The sequence below is a fragment of the Herpailurus yagouaroundi genome, unplaced genomic scaffold (genome assembly GCF_014898765.1).
Source record: "Herpailurus yagouaroundi ecotype Mexico unplaced genomic scaffold, PumYag 29, whole genome shotgun sequence".
Lineage (NCBI taxonomy): Eukaryota > Metazoa > Chordata > Mammalia > Carnivora > Felidae > Herpailurus > Herpailurus yagouaroundi.
This window is the reverse complement of record NW_024412377.1, coordinates 7,135,046-7,152,749: the sequence shown is the minus strand read 5'-3', so window position 1 is coordinate 7,152,749 and position 17,704 is coordinate 7,135,046. Positions and strand designations below refer to the sequence as shown.

General features: G+C 46.6%; 1 protein-coding gene across 3 annotated transcripts in view; it reads left to right on the top strand.

Annotated features, from left to right (window-relative positions):
* Positions 1 to 17,704, top strand: part of ATPSCKMT (ATP synthase c subunit lysine N-methyltransferase) — a 245,604-nt gene that overhangs the window by 218,398 nt on the left and 9,502 nt on the right. For all 3 annotated transcript variants that reach the window (XR_005796338.1, XR_005796326.1, XR_005796332.1), the window contains one exon: positions 16,665 to 16,775. The gene's annotated coding sequence lies outside the window, so the exon portion shown is untranslated. The remainder of the gene's footprint in view (positions 1 to 16,664; positions 16,776 to 17,704) is intronic.

The following is a 17,704-nucleotide window of genomic DNA, read 5'->3' as shown; positions in this document are numbered from 1 at the left end:
TTTCCCATTATTTAATCAAGGTCGAATACAGAAAATGGAGTAGGGTTGTGGTGGTAATAATCATCTCAGAGGGATCTGGTCTTTGCCAGGATAGAATTAAGTGTCCAGGTTGAAGTTTCCAAATGGTTTTTGTTTTTTGCCTAAAAGAAAGCAGCTTACTTGAGTTTCTTATCATCAGTGTGCTAAAATTCACAATGGTTACAAGTTTTAGGAGAGTGGTTAATTAACATGACTTCTCAAACAAAAGGGATATCTCACGGATTTGGTAACCAAATTGGTGGTCCCAAAGGCTTTTTAGTCTGATAAAAGAAAATTTGAGGATACTTTTGTACCAAAGGAAATCTGGAAATCTGGAAATGTGGCTTCATTAGCAAAATAGCAGATTTTCCTGAGAGATGTTGAGAGTTTATGAAGACAAGAGAATCGAATATTTGAAATCAGGACTGTATTGGTGAAGATAAACTCTTGCTCTGTCCTGATCCTCCATTCCCCCTACTGGTTCCCTAATTGGATCCTTCACCATTGTTTACTAAGTGAGAGCACCACCAGGTAGCTCAAGCCAGAACATCAGGCATCATCCTTTATACCTTCTTCTTGCAGAATTTTTGTATCCAATCAGTTGCTAAGTCCTCCTGATTATATTTCCTAATAACCATCCCAGGGGTTCAGAATGAGAATTGCCCCAATATGTGCCATGTTGGCACGCAGATTATTTTGATCTGGAACAATCAAGGCCCAAAGAAGCTTTGACCTTCCCCCTGACTGCCTAAAAGAATTTAAATAGAGGACCTGCTCCAGGAAGAGAGCTACCACATAGATAATTACATTATAATGTGAACCGGGGTGGTAGACAAGGAGGAACTTAGCAGAGGCCTGTTTGAACAAAGTCTATGTCCCATTGCTCTGTATGGCCTAGCAAATGTTTGCTTACCAAACATTCACTCTTTTTCATTTTCCTGTGAATTGTCTTCCTTCCCTTTGAAGTTCCGGACCCCTGCCCCCCCCCTTCTCCTTAGTTCAGGATGACACATATACCTCATTTTGCCTGTCTTCGGACTCTCTCATGTTTATGTGGAGTGCATAATTAAAGTTGATTTTTTTTTCCCGTTGATCTGTCTCATGTCGACGTAATTCACAGACCAGCCAGAAGAAAAGTGTTTCCTCCCAGAACCATCCACTTGTCTCTACTCTCACCACCATTTTGGGTGAAGCCACAATCATATCTTCTGTGGGTTTTAGAAACAGCAGTCAAATTTGCCTCTTTGCCTCCACAAGCGCCCCTTCTCTCCCTTCAATTTCTTCTCGACCCTGCAGCAGAGTTGGGTTTTTAAAACCACATTTGACCATGTTGACCCCCTGTGTAAACCACTCAGTGGCTCCCCATTGCTGTGAAGATCCAACCCCATCCTCACTGTGACCCATGGGGCCTCCATTACTTGCCCATTTGCTCCTGTGGCTTCTTCTCTCTCTGCGCTCCATGCTACCCTTGCTTCAGTTTCTTGAACTGAGGCCTTCCAACTCAGAGCTTGCATGCACATTTCCTCTGCTTGGATCGTGCTCCTCCTGCTTCTACCTTCCAGACTTTTTCCATGCTGACACCTACTCATGTGTCAGCTCCCAAGGTGACGGCAGCTGCCCAAACTAGCCTTTCCCGGTGCAGCAGTCTGAGCTGCATCTCCTGGCCGTCTGCCCACACAGCACCCAGTACTTTTCCTTTGTGCATCATTGCGATCAAATCATTGTTTAACTAGTCGTTTGGTGTCTCTCTCACCAGCTAAACTATAAGCTCCCCGGGGGCAGGTACTGTGTCTGCTGCTATGTTTCCTCTACACCAGAGCTCTGCTTGGACTCACTACCTTGATTCCCTGTTGAACAGAGAAATAAATGGACATTTGGGATGTGTGGTTACTGTGGCAGGGGGAGCTGTCCTACGAGCTAGGAAGCTCAGGAACGAGGAATATGTATATACAGCTTGCGTGGCAGTGCCATGTGAGTGAATGTTAGCCCAGTGCATTTCTACTCTTCAGTTATCCATGGTCCTTTTGGTACATCTCTGCCACGCTGCAATCACTCCCTAAGGAAATGGGTGTTAACGAGCAGAGAGTAGAGAAAAGCAGGCAGGGTCCCTTTCTGGCTTGTGAGTTGTGAAAACTGAGTTTGGCACAGTAAAGAATATATCTGGTCTTTATGGCCAGTTCTTAGTATAAGAGTTCAAAACCTTTGGAATTTCCTGCATGATGAGAGTGTCTTTTGTTATTGGCAAGGAGCCCTTTCCAACCACACTTGGGTTTATGCTAATGAGGTGACTCAAGGTGGGTGGGCCCTTGATATAAGATTAGGCTGGCCCACGCCTGAAAGACCTGGGGTCTGGGAGAGGAGAGGGGCTAGACATAGCTCTGCACATGGCCAGAGTTGTAATAAGATCCCAGGAAGACTCTGGACACCCCACCTATTGGTATGCTGTGGTGATGGCGTGCCCTGACTTCCTGGGGAGAGGTCATGGGAACTTTACGTCTGTGACCCGCCCCCGGCCAGTTATTGTCCCCTGCATCCCTGACATCTGGGTGTTTCTGAGTTTTGTCCTTTAGTAGAACCTTAATAGTAAGTGCAGTGCTCTCCGTGAGCTCCTTGACTTGTTTTGGCAAGTTCTTGAACCTGAGGGGGTCACGGGATCCTCCGAATTTGTAGCCAGTCAGCGTGGGCAGCCCTGAAACATACACTTGCCATCTGAAGTGGGGGTGGTCTTATGCAAATCTTTGCCCTTAACCCACGGAGTCTGCCCCGGCTCTGGGAGTTGAGCTGAATGGCAAGAGATCTGGCTGGTGTCGGAGAATTGGTGTCGGGACAATAAGAGAGAAGATTTAGGGCAGCGATCCCAGCAGATTTCCCTTCCTTTAGGGCCAGGACCACTGTTGTGGGGAAGCAGTGGGGCACAGATGTCGGTGGACCCCTGAAAAGGGAGCCCCAGTGCCCTGCCTTCCTAAGGTAAGTGCCATCAGAGTCAGACCCCTCAGGTGGTTTTGTAGGACACGAGAGCAGAGCAGCCTGTGTCTCCAGGTAGAAGATCCCAGGAAGGGGCTACCTGTCCCATGAAGACCTGAGGAAATTTCTCAGGTTTTACTCTAGGCGGTGGGAGCCGCCTGAACCTGGGGCTGCTGGAAGGACATGGAAGGAGCAGGAAAGAGCCAGTGTGCTCACGAGGTGGAAAGTCAGATCACAAGGGGCTTTGGGGAATTGAGGGTGTGGGCGGGCTCTAGGGAATGCACATTTTAACCATGTGTGTGCATGAGTTTGTGCGTGCACATGTAAACCCTACGTCCCCTCTCATTCTCTTGTTAAAATCTCTCAGTGCCTAATGCTTATATAATTTATGTCAAAAGCAGAACTGGAATCACATTTACCTACGTTTATTATTATTTTGCAGTTTGATCTTTTGGGGCAGGAAGACTATCGGTCCCCCAAAGAGGTCCATGTCTAATCCCAGGAATTTGTGAATGTTATCCTATCCGACAAAAGGAACTTTCTAGATGTGATTTAGTTAAGGATTTTGCGATGGAAGGTTATCCTAGATTATCTGGGTGGGTCCAGTGTAATCACAGGGGTCCTTATAAGAGGGAGGCAGGAAGGTCAGAGTCAGAGGAGGTGTGATGACAGAAGCAGAGGTCAAAGAGAGAGATTTGAAGATGCTACATGCCTGGTTTCGAAGCTGGAGGGAGGGACTACGAGCCAAGGAGTACAGGTGGTGTCCAGCCTCCAGAACTGCAAGATAATACATTTGTCTTTGTTGTTTTAAATCACGAAGGTTGCAGTCATTTGTTACAGCAGGAAGAGGACATTGAAGCAATCTTTCACTTGAAATATGTGATAAACATTTTCCGTGTCCGTGGATGTATTCCTTTAGCCTCATTTTAATGACTCCCATGGTTTTCCATTAAAAAGCTGTATCATAATGTACTTACTGATCATCTATGGCTGGACATTTAGGTTGCTTTCAGATTTCTTTTTCCTTTTTGCTACAGTAAACACCAATGCAATTAATATCCTTGACATATGTCCTTCTGCTCTTCTCTGGTGTTTCCTTAGGATCGATCTCTAGAAGTGCAGTTCTAGGAAATGCACATTTTAAAGGTTTGTGACACACATCTGACATTTGATTTGGGGGGCTGGAGACTTTCCAAGTCCGTTTGTTGATGACTGGGTCCTTCGCTTTCATTTATGAAAGTAGGTCTGCTGAAATGGAGTGTCCCTTTATGTTTGAGCCAATCCTTTCTTCTTCCATCTGCAAAGAGGAGAAAAGGAAGATGCTAGAATAGTGCCAGATGGGGCCTGATTTCCCGACAGCCAGTGCGCAGGGTCCTATCCAGGAATACCGTGTAGGCAGCAGAGGCCAACATCTTGCAAGAGTTGAATCCACGAGTCACCCACACTTGAATATACCAATGCATTCTCTAAAATGTTTGCCTCTGTGTGGATATGAATTTGCCCACCGGCTCCTGGGGCTATGTTCGGGGACAGTGTACAATCCTCCGTGGGCACAAGGTGATGGCAACTGAATGCTGAGTGGAAAGGGGCTTGCTGTGAATTCCCAAGAGCATTTGTTATACATGCTAATCACATCTCTAGACACTATTGCTTGAAAATAAAGACGCTACTAGAGTTAATCAGGGACAAAGGATTAATATGACAAGGGTGTTGCATTGGGAAAAGTGGCGATCAATCCAGAATTTGAAGACTTGGGGGTTTTAAGTTGGAAATAAATGCAACATAGACACGTTCTTTTGCTTCTAAAATACCAAGGCTAACTCAGAAGTGACCAGGATGCAGGACGAGGAAGAGGGGAGAGAGAAACTCCAGGGGGTGGGAAAACGTACGAAGATGGTAATTTACCCAGTCTTAAATATGCTAATATGAGTTAGTTTCTCAGGTAACATGTTCTGGCCCGTTATGCCCTGTTATGAATGTCCCTGTCATGCATATTACCCTGGTGTTGTGAATAAGCTCTTTCAGGAAGTTTATTATTAATCACCTACGTATAAACGGTATTAGCTGCTGTGCATTTTTAAGTAAATAGCCACAGATACACCCTCGAGGGACTGTTGGCCACATAGCAAAGAGAGCCTATATTTATAAAAAGCCGAAGAAATAAAAATCTGGATATTTATCTTTGTGTGAAATGTAAAGTTATTTTGGAATACCCAAATTTTGAATGTTTCAGTTTTCTTTTGCATATGTTGGGTATTTGATACGGGGAACATCCGTTTTTCTTGTGTCTCCTCCTTAGGCGAAGCAGACCTGGAGGAAGGGGGTTATGATGCCCGTGCGTCCTGGAACCCCTCTGCTGTAATAACCCACCATGAATTCTGTCCCTGAAAACAGCATAAATTTATTCTCTCCCAGTGCTGGAGGCCAAAAGTACAAAATCAATGTGTCAGTAGGGCCACGCCCCCTGATAGCTTTAGGAAAGGATCTCTCCTCACCTCTTCCAGGTTTTGGTGGCTCCAGAAGTTCCTTGGCTTGTGGCTGTGTCCCTCCAGTCCCTGCCTCCGTCTTCACATGGTCTGTTCCTCCTCTCTTGGTCTTCTCATCTGTCTCCTTTAGGGACACTGTCGTTGAATGAAGAGCCCACCTGGGTAATCTAGGATGATCTCCTCTCCAGACCCTTAACTTAATCACACCTGTAAAGATCTTCTTTCCCAAATGGATACTGGGGATTAGAATACAGACATACTTCTGGAGGGGCCATCAGTCAACCCGTTGCACTCTCCTGTCCCCTGGAGGCGGATGTGGACAGCGTATATATGGCTGCTTGTTTTGCTTGCCTGGGGGACTGAATACACAGTGGACGCTGGCCAGACCATATATATATATATATATAAATAGAACTCTGACCCACAACCTGTAGCAACCTGCCCAGGAAACCAACCCACTATCCCCATACCAGCCCAGGAAGCCAGCCTGCTGTAAGTCAGACCACTATCTCTAGTAGTAATCCAGGAAGCCAAGCAATAATCCCATCATAGTCAGCCCCAAATGGCCAGGACTTGATTAATTACTGGCACCTTCCCTAACTTTTGTGTCTCTGCCGAAGCTCGAGTGACGGCGGCCGACTCCCTTGCTCTAGCAAGTTCAGGATAAACAGACTTCGCTTTTCCCATTTGACTGGTTTTCATCGATTTCCACATGCGTTTGCTATTCTTCTGACCGTACCAGGCAGACATTCTCCGCTGGGTGTCGTTCTGCCTTTCACGTCTCCTTCCGCACCTTAATGTCTACCTGCCGCTGGGAAAGAGCCGTGTCGTGCTGGTAGAACAGGGTGGCGGTGGAGGACCCAAGGGGGAGGTGTAGTGAGCCAAGGGCCGAGTGGTAGCGGCACCACCCGGGAGCAGAAAGAGAACAATAAGAGCTATGACAAGGTGCCAGGACGCACCCCCAGAAACCATTCAGGACCCCACTCAAGATCTGCGCTTGTTAAAAGCTACTTGTGTATGCAACCCATGCATTTTATAAGTCGTGTTATTTTTCAGATTTCTTTTCCTCTGACCTTTCCTTAGTTAACACATGGCGCTGTGCTTGGGATATACCATCATTTATTTCCTACTACCCTGTATTTATGGGGAAGCCGACTGGAAGGCACACAGGAGAAAGACGGGTCTTTAAGGCGCGCAGGACTGCACGAAAGCTGGGTGTGAGAAGAGTGGAAGGAAAGCCAGAGGGGTTAAGCTCTAGAAGTGGCAAATCAGGGATGCAGAGAGGAGAAGACATGCTGAGTGTGAGAAGGCGTGAGGGGCCATGTGGTTTAACATAGAGAGCGCAGGGCTGCAAGTCAGGTGACGGGGGTGACGTGAAACAAGGCGTCAATTTATCGGATGCTTGTGGCTCCCTTTGCTCCATAATTCACGCTCCGGTACTAGTCTGACATTTGCCCAATGAGACAATAATTCTAAGGCTCTGTTTTTTCACATGAAAGGTCTCTGTTGTCATTAAAAACATTCTGGAGCCGGTGGGACCCCTGGCTCTCACCTCCCTGTGAACAGACGGGGACAGGGCTTTTGTCGATCAGCTCCCCTGAGCCTTATGAAGGTTTTTCTGAGAGTCTGGGGCAGCCAGAGGGGACCAGCCAGGCGCTGAGATCTGTGTCTCACGCCGACCCAAATAACCCCACATTCATGGCTTTTACTTGTTGGGTGTTCGGCTTCTACCTGCATTTCACTTTAAGAAATATTCTTTTAGCTAAACGTGAAGACATCGCAGCTGAGTATGGTGGGGAGGGGAGCCAGCCAGCCAGCGACTGTAGGTTCTCTCTTGCCCAGAACAGTCCAGCTTTCCCGTCCTCTGCTCCACCCCTGGCGAGGTGTCGGGAATTAGGTGACAATGTACCACTCTCTCACCTGATTCAGAGGTGTTGGGAGCCCTCATCGGTCAGGTTGTGCTCCCATCATTGGCTGATCATGGTGTGAAAATTAGCACAGCCTTTATTTAAGGTTTTATAGCATCCCTGGAGAGAAGGCATAATTAATCCTGATCTTACAGATGAAAAGCTGGAAATGCAAGCTATTTAAAGGATGCCCTACACGACACCGGATGGGTCATTAGGAAGGAGGCCAGGGTGGGACGGCAGCCTGTAAGACCCAAGCCCGGAGTGACCGGGCTCCCGTGATGCCTTTTGGGCAACTGCCTTTTGAATTTCAGTGGCTGCCCCCGATTGAGAAGATAGTAGCCACAAATTGCCAATTCTTGTCACCAACAGAACTTAGGCTTGACCTCTTGATAACGAGGATGGGCTTTCAGCACTTCCTGCTCCAGAAGCGAGTACAATCAAAAGGAAGACAGGGTCTGTACTTCTTGCTCAGTGCCCTCTGTTGATCCAGACCCTGCAGGCACATGTGTGAATGGCCATGAACCCCGAGCAGCCCTGCAGCGCCGTAACAGGCAAGAGCTTGCTGAAGACTCTAGCCATTATCCCATCGGGACAGGGGGCATGGAGGGGTGGGGCCTCTCTCTGGCTTTGTGTCAGGTGTCTTTCCCCCCCCTTTGGCTGCTGTAGCAAATTGCCACAAACTTAGTGGTTCAAAACAGCACATATTTATCCTGTTACAGTTCCAGGGATTACAGAAATCTGAAAGGCGTCTCAGCTGGCTAAAATCAAGATGTCGACAGGGCTGGTTCCTGCTCGAGGCTCCAGGGGATAACCTGTCCTTGGTGCTTCCAGCTTCTAAGGCCATTCGTTCCTTGGCTACATCCGATCTGTTGACAAGCCTGGGCCCACCTGGATAACCCAGGATCGTCCCTCCGTCTCAAGATCTGCAGACACGTCTGCAGGGTTCTTTTGACATAGAAGGCAACGTATTCACACGGACCGGGGACTGGTACGTGGACATCTTGGGGGTCATTATTCAGCTACCACACCAGGCAGTTCTCAGACTTGGGGGGTGGTTCAGAATGAATCCAGCTCTGAGACTTGACCAGGGCCTCTGATGGCACGGTAGGATTTTCAAAGTGTCTTCTTGCTTTTGGAAACTCACCTCCTCTGGAACTGGAGCCTGGAGAAGAAGGTGCGGAAGCCCCGGGGTTGGCGATATCCTCGGGAATCCGTGCTTGGACTGGAAAGCGTCACAGCGACCTAGAGATTCGCTAGGTGCTTTCTGCCATGTGCCCTGAGCCCTGGAGACAACACGAAGGAGGGTGCAGACCGGGTTTGTCCCTGACCCTCTACACTTGCTGGCAGCTCCCTTGGCGTCGGTTTTCTCCGCTGTGACAGAAGTGTGATTCAGAATGCCAACACACGCAAAAGCCCCGTTTCAATAATTTTATTTTACTTTGATCATTCTTTTTAAAAAGTATATCTACGATTCCTTTCTAACGGTAACTACAATACATGTCAAGGGCAGAATGTTTGAAGAGTTCAGAAATCCATATATTACTCAGGATCCTACTGCCCGCTCATCTACACTCCAGAGGCAGTCCTGCCTTCGTTTCTAAGCAAACACACACATGCACACACATTCACAACTGGGACCAACCATTGTATAAGCACATAACGTATGTTTTTTTAAATGTTTATTTATTTTTGGGGCGCCTGGGTGGCGCAGTCGGTTAAGCGTCCGACTTCAGCCAGGTCACGATCTCGCGGTCCGTGAGTTCGAGCCCCGCGTCGGGCTCTGGGCTGATGGCTCGGAGCCTGGAGCCTGTTTCCGATTCTGTGTCTCCCTCTCTCTCTGCCCCTCCCCCGTTCATGCTCTGTCTCTCTCTGTCCCCCCAAAAATAAATAAAACGTTGAAAAAAATATTTATTTTTGAGAGAGAGACAGAGACAGAGACAGAAACAGCGAGCAGGGGAGGGGCAGAGAGAGAGAAAGGAGACACAGAATCGGAAGCAGGCTTCAGCGCAGAGCCCAATATGGGGCTCAAACCCATGAACCGTGAGACCATGACTTGAGCCGAAGTCGGACACTTAACCAGCTGAGCCCTGCAGGCACCCCAGCATATAATAAACATATTTGTGCACAAACCGTTCAACTACTGTTATGGGAATATAGCAGTTTTGATTTATTCACCAGTGTAGTATACCTCCAGACACACACGTTTTGGTGCTTTTCACACCTACTTCTCCTTGCTCTCAGGTTTCCACGGGGTGGGGACTTCCTCATTCTTTTGTCATGGAAGCCAAGGGCAGTGAACACTGCGCCTGTCTTACTGCTTGAGTGTCTTAGACGGCTTTTAGAATTTATGAAGAGACAATAGTCTTGTGATTTAAGGCTATCGATTTGCAAGAATTGGGCCTTTTGAAAGAGAAAAAGGTGTTTGAAAGTCAATGACTTGTCTTTGCCTATCAAAAGCTAAGTGAGTCCCCGTGTATAGATTTATAAAGTTTATACCAAAAAAAAAAAAAAAAATATGGAGCTGGGGGAAATGGAGAAAGAGCCAGACTATGCTGTCACCCTGCTGGATAAAGATTCAGTGCTTGGTGCAGTTGCGACCGGGGGGACTGGAGAGGATGGGAGCAGAAAGCAAGGTCTGTGGTCCAGATAGCAAGGGACTGGGTCCAAAGGCTTGGGGGTGCACTGGGGAGTCCACATATTGATCACGCTCCAATCTCGGAAACACACAGCGTTTTCTCTGGCTACGTCTGCATCTGACCTGTCGGGTGATGCTGTGGAATTTCGGACAACTCAGCTGATGCAATTCACTTCACAATCATGGTTTCAAACTTCCAGTGACTTCCCAAGACTGCGCACCAAATCTTTCTCTTTTTTTTTTTCCCGCCATGGAATATCTGCTCTCCATTCTCTGGGATAACTATTTCATGCCTCAGTTTTTCTCCTTAAATCTCCAAGCCTCTCTTCCTTCCCATCCCTTCCACAGCCAGGTCATCAGCTAACTAGATGGAAATAGAAGGAATTCGATGGAAGCATCTTTTTTTAATTTAATTTAATTTTATTTTATTTTGTAATGTTTCTATTTATTTTTGAGACAGAGAGAGACAGAGCATGAGTAGGGGAGGGGCAGAGAGAGAGGGAGACACAGAATCCGAAGCAGGCTCCAGGCTCTGAGCCATCAGCCCAGAGCCCGACGCAGGGCTCGAACTCACGGACCGCGAGATCATGACCTGAGCTGAAGTCGGACGCTTAACCGACTGAGCCACCCAGACGCCCCTAGGTGGAAGCATCTTAATTTAGCACCATCAAATCTAGAGGCCTACCAGCCCTGGGAGTCCTTGTCCTTTCTCCGTCCCTAGGCCACCATTCCTGCTGTTTTCTCAAGGATTTAACTCACTTCCTGTTCCTTTCCTTCCTTCCTTCCTGCGACTTCAGTTTCTCTTCGCCAGCATATTTTTCACAGCGCACAAACAGGCTGTGGTTTTTTTCTGATCCACTTAAGTCTTCTTTGACCCTCTCCTGCTTCCGTTGGCGCCCCATCATTCTGCCCCGGTTCACAGCAGACGTCCGCAATCTCGTAAGAATTGTATACACACGCTGTCTCCGTTTGTTCACGATGGCAGAACCTTCTCATCTGGTTTTCACCCACTTCTGTTTTGACTGGCTCTCTTCAAGTTCGCCAGTGGTCTCCACATTCCGTTTCATTCCGTTTCTCACTCGACTTGGAACAGAGGATGACTCTTTTTCTGGAAGACCCTCTCGCACACTTCAGGATTTCTTCTGATCTGGTATCTTTCTTTTTCCCATCTCTTGTTCCTCTGATTCTCCCCAACTGCAACTGTTCGAGGGCCCTACGGCTCACTTTTCATCTCCCTACTCTCTCTGCCCTTGAGAGGTCAGATTTGTTCTGCTGACCTCCACACATCAATCTCTAGCCCAAACGTGTGATGTGAGCCTGAGAGCCCTGCATCTGATACATCTGGTCTGTTGGCTCACAGTCTGGTCTCAGAGTCGTCATGTCGTCCTTCCTTTCCATAATCAGTAAATGACACCCCCACCAGCCAGCTGCCCACCGAGGCTGCTTCCCCATCCCCCTCCCTGTGCAAACCATCCATATATCCTGCCGTATCCCATATCCCCCACCAGGGTGCATTTGCTCTTCTCCACTTCTCTTTGTTCCAAACTTTTTTTTTTTTTTTAATGTTTATTTATTTTTGAGAGAGAGAGAGAGAGAGAGAGAATATGAATGAGAATGAGTTGGGGAGGGGCAGAGAGAGAGGGAGACACAGAATCCGAAGCAGGCTCCAGGCTCTGAGCTGTCAGCACAGAGCCCGACGCCAGGCTCAAACTCACAGACCGTGAGATCATGACCTGAGCCCACGTCGGTCACTCAACTGACTGAGCCACCCAGGCGCCCCTGTTCCAATTTTCTTGACATCTCACCCGGGCCACCACAGCAGCGTTATGACTCTGACCCCTTTTCTGTTCTATCCTCTATAAGGTAAAATCCCAGCTCCCGCCATCACTTACAGGGTACTCTTGTTCCCCTCTGCCCAGCTCGCTAACTTGGTCTCCTCTGTCTCATGTACACTTACCACTGGCTGTGCTGGGACTCTCCTGCCCTAGGAGCATTGCACACACTCTTCTCCGTCTCTCAGGACTTCTCAACCTTGGCCCTGCTGACACTTGGGACTGCATAATTCTTTGTTGCAGGGGTCTGACATATGTATTATAGAGTGTTTAGTAGTGTTCCTGGCTTCTTCCAAGTAGATGTCAGTAGCATCCCCCCCGTGCCAAGTTTGACAACTAAAAATGGCTCCAGACGTTGTCAAAGGTCTCTTAGTTGGTGAAATCTCCCCTTAGTTGGCAAAATCAGCCCCTGCTCTGCCCAAAATTACACCCACCCATCATCCCATAACCTAGGGCCAGCATTAAAATGACTTAATAACTGCTATAGCATAGACTTCAACCAATCAGAATATATGCTGGCCCCAAGCATCCTTATTTTTGTCTGTAAAATGAAGATACTGATAATCCCCACCTTGTAGGCTTGTCATGAGAGCAGATGAGTTTAAGTGGATAAAGTGCTTATCCCAAGGCCTGCCGTGGAGGGAATGCTCCATAAGCACCCAATGTTCCTCTTGCCATCCTTCTTATAATTGGCTCATTACTAGCCATGTCCAAAGCAGCCTCCTTGCTCATCTGTTATGCTTCATTGCTGCACTCTGGTTGTTCCTGAAGAACACTCACAGGTCGTAATTAATTTGTAATCATATCTGTTTTCATTTGTGTATTGGTCTATTACCTGACTTCCCTTGTAAATCCTACCAAGGCAGTGCATCAGGGTAGTTCACTGTTGTAACAAGTAACTTCTACACCTCTGTGATTTCGCACAGTGGAAGATAATTCACTTTTTCCAAATGTCTGTTCCATGTGACTCTTTGGGGTACAAGCCTTCCAGGTGCCCATTTGGGGTCTCCTCCTTCCTCTGCTGGGGCTCGCTGTGGGATCCTCTGCCTCCATCTGGCAGACAGGGGAGGGAGACAGATGGAGGATTTCACGCGGAAGATTTTCAATGGACCTGGGCTGGGAACACCCGTCGTCACTTCCTGCCCCCATTCCACTGGCTACTGCTCAGTCACATGGCCGCAGAGCTGCAAGGCAGGCTGGGAAACGTAGTCTGGCTGTGTCCAGCAGAGACAGGAAAGAGTGCGGGGAGCGTCGGGTCAGTCTGTTTACAGGCAGGCATTGCATCCGTGGGCTCAGCATCTACAACGGTGCTGGGCACAGAACTCATAACAAAAAATATTGGTGAATGAAATCAGTGAATAAGTGAATATGTTTTAACCCGTGTCAGTCTTTCCTGAGCATCCACATTGGAAAGGATTAATTTTTTTTCAGAGAGGCTGTAACATTTATAAACTTTATTACGTGCTGAAAAGCTTGTGGAAGGATAATTGAGTAGTTTAACACTCTTAGATTTGCCAGTTAAGAGCCACCTAAACCTTGGGGAGACCACCTCCTTCTCCGTGTAGGGCCTTAGTTTCTCTACCTGCCCAGGGTCTTTCCTGGAGCGGGTAAGTGCTGTCTGTTTTTGTTTCAGATGTGATCACCAGCATAGCCTTGTTTACAAAAGAGACCTGAAATAAATGCTTCTCGATTGATTTTCTGACCAGCATAGTTCCCTCTGACTGTCATGTTCCTCCGGGTCTGGTCTGCTCTCAGGGAGATACATTAAAAAGAAGGACTCCCGACCAGGACCAGGCAGATTGGAAAGACAAGAATGTTAAAATGCAGGTTGTCTCTCCCTGCCCCCTCCAAGGGCTGGCAACAGCGTGATTCAGGTGTGCGGTTACCATTTCAGATGGCTGGTCAACCAATATTGTGGTTTATATTGGAATTACAGGAAAGTCCTTGACAAGCTTTTTGTTACAGCTCTGAGATGTTCGTGCAGAGAGGGTTGCCAAATTCAGCGGAAAAAAAAAAAAAAACAGGATGTCTATTGCATGGGATGTACCATAAGTATGCAAAGAATTATTCATTGTTCATCTGAAATTCTAAGCAAACTGGGCACTCTCTATTTTATCTGGTAATCTTATTGGTGTGGACCCTCAGTCATCAGCGTTGGCCTGGCTCTGTCTCCTTCTCTGTCTCCATTCCTGATTAGTTTGAACAGTGGCAGAACTGACTAGAAAATTCTAGGATGTGTGAGTTTCCAGAGCAAGTCCCCCTCCTCCCTTATCACATGTGGGTTGGTTACTTGGTGTTGACTTCAACGTTCACCCTATAGCTGCCTACTTCCATTTCAGTGGCTGGCTGGGCAGGTCATGCCATCTTTCTGTATGTTCTAGCTAGTGGGTCGTTTACTTTCCAGCCTTAAGTAGAAGGGACTGTCGAGGCACCGGGGTGGCTTAGTTGGTTAAGCGTCCGACTCTTCGTTTCAGGTCAGGTCGTGATCTCGCGGTTCAGAGTTCGAGCCCTGCATTGGGCTCTACACTGACAGTGCAGAGCCTGCTTGGGATTCTCTCTCTCTCTCAGTCTCTTTCTGCCCCTCCCCTGCTTTTGCTCATGTGCTCTCTCTTTCAAATAAATAAATATACTTAAAAAAAAAAAAAAAGAAGAGACTGTCTTGGCCTCCCATTCATCTTGCTTTCCACCTGACCAAAATTACTCAGCTAAGTCCCTAATGATTGTATTTCCTTCTCCTCTATTAAAATTGGGGTCAACCTTAACATCTGTGAGCCATGTTCAGATTTAATTAAGATACACTTGGTTTGGTCCACAACCACTTATAAATTTTAATTAAGCTGGATATATATTAAACTGAATTATTTTACAAGAACCAGTGCATTTGATAAGAAATGTAATTATCCGTATTTGAAATGCTACAGTTATATATTCTGAAATCCCGATTTTAAAAGAAAACTCATTTTAGATCAACTTTAGTCTTGAATAAGCATTGATGAATGAGGCCATTTCTGGCTTTGATTTCAATTCATATTAATCTCCTTCCGTTATTAGAAAATATTCATTCATTCATTCAACAGTGAGGGTCTGTTTAGTACCAGGAACTATGTAAGTCATGATATTGGAAACTCACGTTTTAGATTCATAATGGTCTTCCTTTGGCCTTGCTTTTCGTCTTCACAGCCTTCATGAGTTGAGTTAGTTATCCGCTTAGGTATAAGTGGATTATCTTTTCATTACTCACGTACACATGTAACTCTATTAGTATCCAGAAAAACGTTTGGGTAAAATGTGTCTAAACATCTTACTCAAAGAAGAAAAGATATCCTCTTTCTTTTTCCTTTCCTTTCCTTTCCTTTCCTTCTCTTTCTTTTTTTTTTTTCTTAAGTGAAGTCTGTGTCCGTTTAGGGAGGTGAGAGAAGGCTGTATAAGGAAGGGAAGATCTCTGGACTGAATTGTGTTTCCCTGCCCCCACCCACCAATTCATATCCGGAAGCCCCAACCCCCAATGTGACTGCGTTTGGAGATAGCACACGCATCAGTTAGGAGGTAATTAAAATTAAATGAGCTGAAATGTGGGGTCTTATGCTGAGAGGATTGGTGGTTTTATAAGAAGTGGAAGAGCCATCAGCCATCTCTCTTTCCCCACAAACACACCCACCAAGGAAAGGCCAGGTGAACATATGGTAAACAAATACCTCTTTGCCAGGAATACATATCTTACCAAAACCCTACCATGCTGGCACTCTGATCTTGGACTTGTGGCCTCTGAAATGGTGACAGATTTCTGCTGTTCAGCCACCCAGTCTGTGGCATTGTGTTATGGTGGCCTGATCTGACTAATATAGCAAGCCTGCATCTAACCCTTTGGATGCATAGAATTTCCATGGGCTTTAGTGTTCCGGCCTGGGAGGTGGGCAGCTCTTTTCTCCAGAGAAGTTTTGCCCTTTACTGTAATAAATCCCAAGAAGTCAGCTACTTCCTGTTCCTGAGAACAGCACGGATCCATCTTAAAGTTCACGGGACAACCCTTGACAGTGGAGCAAAGCTGACCAGCTTGTCCTTGGATTGACCTTGACTTCTTAACATAGCATCTTGACTGATTGAACTTCATAGCCTGGACGCTTGTGATTTACAACACTCAAGTCCTCCACAAATAGATAAATGCAGAATTCAATTTATCAGTTCCTGCAGCTTGCTCCATTCCGTTAGGGGGAGTTTTTCCATTAGAAGAGCTAATAATCCCTTCCTTTTTTGTGTCCCATTGAGTCTCATATGTCAACAGGTTTCAGAACATTAAAAAAAAATCTCAAGTTCAGCTTAATATTTGATGTGACTTTTACACTGCTGAGCCGTGTCCCTCCCTAAAAGCATGGTTCTTGTCTTTCCCTTGGAGTCTCACCTTCCGTACCTCTTTGATGCACTAAAAATGCTCTCTGTGGATCAATGGCGAGTACCAGCCCTCCAGACATAGAGCTGTGACAGAAAATCAATGTGCGGTGTGGACAGTTGAGGAGAACCTTAAATAATGCCTTAAAAGGTCTGCACTCTGCAGTCCTCGATCCCAATGCCCGTAGAGACTGCCAGTAGGGGTCATACCTGCTAACGTGTGTATTCTTTCCTAGTGTGCAGGAGTTTGATAAAACCAGCAGATGAAAGCTACAGTCAAGTCACAATTAAAAAGCCTTTGGATATAGATTATTCTGACACCGTTTTAACCCCTCCTGTCCCTATGGTGAGAATATTTAAAAAATACTGAACTTGGCACTTTCCTTAAGTCACGCTGAGACCTAACGCATGCATCTCATTTTCTTTCTAAAAGCCAGCACTTAGCAACTTTCACTTGCTGGCATCGTCTCGTGCCAAGAACAGTGAGGATGCTCCGAGAGACCCAGTGGCTACTTTCTTCTGGTGTCAGATGAGAGGGGAAGGGGTAAGTACCCCCATTTATTAGCTTCTTGTTACAGTGTAAAGCATCATAAAACTGCCATCTGTAAAAGGACCTACGAAGGACCTTTAAGCTAAATGTCTGCAATTCCCAAGATACTCCAAAATAACCTGGAACAGCATGGATGCTAATGTATGCCAGATTTGGGTTTCTTCTGGTGGAGTATCCCTTGGATAACATCCTCTGAGGTTTTTCTTGAATAAAATTTATGCCCAGAAAACTTTTTAGGGCCCTGTAATTAAAGAAGGATAGGCGGGATAGGAGGGTATACATTTCACAATAGTTTTTGTAGCTGTGTTTGTGAAAACAACAACGACAACAAAAACTGCAAGACAGGTGAGAAAGCCAAAGGGCATGGATGTGTTACTGAAGCACTGTGGCTAAGAGGACTTCCCTGCCTGGACTGCTTTGCTTGCAGCTACTGAGTGGTGTTATAAAGCTGCCGGAGGTTTGCAGCAATGTGCTATCACAATTCAGTTTACAGGCGTTCAGGGGTGAGAACTAGATGTGAGATGTGCCTGGAGGTGGTGTGCCTATTCAGAATGTGAGAGGGACATGGAAGATGGAGCAGAGGAGGAGATGTAGGCCTTTGGCCACAAGGAGGAGAGAGAGTGTGGCTTATGGCAGGGAGAGAGGGCTCTGAGAGCAGGTGGCTCTTTGTTAGCATTAGTTGAAAAGAGACGAGAGCTGTGACGAAATGTTTTTCCAGTTGAGAAATCACCCTCAGCCACAAACGTTTATGACTCGTAATGATTTAAGAAGGGAAGAGCCTCAGGTCACACGGGACTCTGAAGACAGACCTTCTGATGTTTTTTCTAGCACACGATGGCCCAATTTAAGCTCTAGAGCTGCTCTGATCAATATGGCAGCCACTGGCCGCTTGTGGCTAGTGTAAATTGTGTCAAATACACGTT